Raw genomic sequence first — 1,976 nt, 5'->3', positions numbered from 1 at the left:
TGTTAAACAAAATAAGTCAGTGCCAAGAGGGACAAATCCGCCAGGCGGTGGTGGCGCACACCTTTAATCCCAGCACTCGGGAGGCAGAGGCAGGCGGATCTCTGTGAGTTCGAGGCCAGCCTGGGCTACAGAGTGAGTTTCAGGAAAGGCCCAAAGCTCCACAGAGAAACCCTGTCTCAAAAAAAAAAAAAAAAAAAAAAACCAAGAAAAAAAAAAAGACAAATACTGCATGTTTTCTCATGTATGTGGAACCTAGACTTGAAATTATGTATGTGTGTGTTATTTATATGTACATTATAATATTCATGTTATATATGTGTATATGTGCATATGCTATATATATATAAATGTGTGTGTGTGTATGTTTGTGTGTATAACAAAACTAGAAAGGGTATCATGAAGAGAAGGAAGATATCTTAAGGGATGGGACACAGAGTAATGGAATTCCTATGATGTGAAAGTAGACTGGACACAGAGTGTGGGAAGGATACCAGTCAGAGGAGGGCTGGAGGGCATTGGGGGGGACATGGGGGAGAGGGATAGATTAGAACCAAGTATCATAACTCATATGCATGAAAGTGCCATAGTGGAATTCACTAGTTTGTATGCTAACTTTAAAGATAAATCATTGAAACAAGCCATGTTATTACATTATAGTTAAATACAATTACCTCGAAAGACTGTAATCCCCAAATCTATGTTTGTGGCAAGTTAGAAATGCAAACGTCAGAGGAACGTCAAACACATGCTAACATCAAATTGAGAAGGGTTGAAAATCGGGAGAAGGGCGTTTCCATTGGCAACGTCGCTTGTGGTCTCCCTAGTCTATATTGTCCTGTGCTAGCTGGCTCTTGGGTTGCCCTTGCTGCTGTCCAACGCTCTGGGCTCTCTCCTGCCTCAGTATCGCTGCATGTGCGTCTCCTTTCGGCTGTACAGGCATTTTTCTCTGGCTTCTCGCGGTGATCCATCGCTGACTGGTGTCTGCTCACATGTTGGTTTTTCAGGTAAGTTAATAAACACCCTTGCCCAATTGCCCATCGGTCAGCCATTCCGGGTGTGCATCCATTGGAGTCTACCCAGTCTGCTTTCTTCTTTGTCTTGACCCCTCTTCACTCTGAGTGGCTGGATTCTCTGTGATGTTCCAACAACCACACAATGTAACTTATCCTCCTCTGTTACTGAAGCAAGAATGATTTGGAACATGTAGTAGGATCATTTCTTTTCACAAAAAAGTGAATATATATATATATATATATATATATATATATATATATATATATATATATATACACAGAACGGCACACAGAACGTCTTAACTATTTGACCTTCAGGAAGCAGTCACAGTGATTTTTATTTCCCCAGCTATCCTTTTCGGTATTGTCTGATTTTATTTCAAAGAATATAAATCAGAGCAAACAGTTGTTTTAGTCCCTTGTAGGAGAAAAAGAGAGTGCTATTTAGTGTAAATCCTCACCGTGTGATACCAGAGAGCCAGCAAGAACAAGGGCACAGTCTTACTGTCTAAGGGAGTAAACTCCGTGAGAGAAAACCTGGTATACACAAAGTTACAGTTTAGATCCTCAACTCTGGGCAGCTATTTAGGTAATGATTTCCTTTGATCATTCAAGGAGGCGCTGGGTTAGTTAGAGTAATGTTAGAAAAACACATCAGGGCTTCTGTTCTGCCACCGGGTGGGGGTGGGGTGAGGGGGCTTGATGTCTTCCTCCCCTGTGAAAGAGAAGAGTGTTCTATAATGCTAATAAAGCTTGCCAAGTCTGCAGCGCTGAGCACTTCTCCTCTGTCCTCATCCTGAATTCTGCTTGAATCGTTAGCACACAGGCTAATAATCCAACAAAAATGAATAATTTTCCTATCCAATGAATAAGTCCTTCTTCCCAATTAAGAATGTATTTTGCACTTTTGAACAAAAATTATAATGCAGGAAAATATTAGTGAAACAGACTTGTCATCTTTGT

Source organism: Peromyscus eremicus, chromosome 14 (genome assembly GCF_949786415.1).
Source record: "Peromyscus eremicus chromosome 14, PerEre_H2_v1, whole genome shotgun sequence".
NCBI classification, from domain to species: domain Eukaryota; kingdom Metazoa; phylum Chordata; class Mammalia; order Rodentia; family Cricetidae; genus Peromyscus; species Peromyscus eremicus.
The sequence above is the reverse complement of the archived record's forward strand: the minus strand, read 5'-3'. Positions refer to the sequence as shown.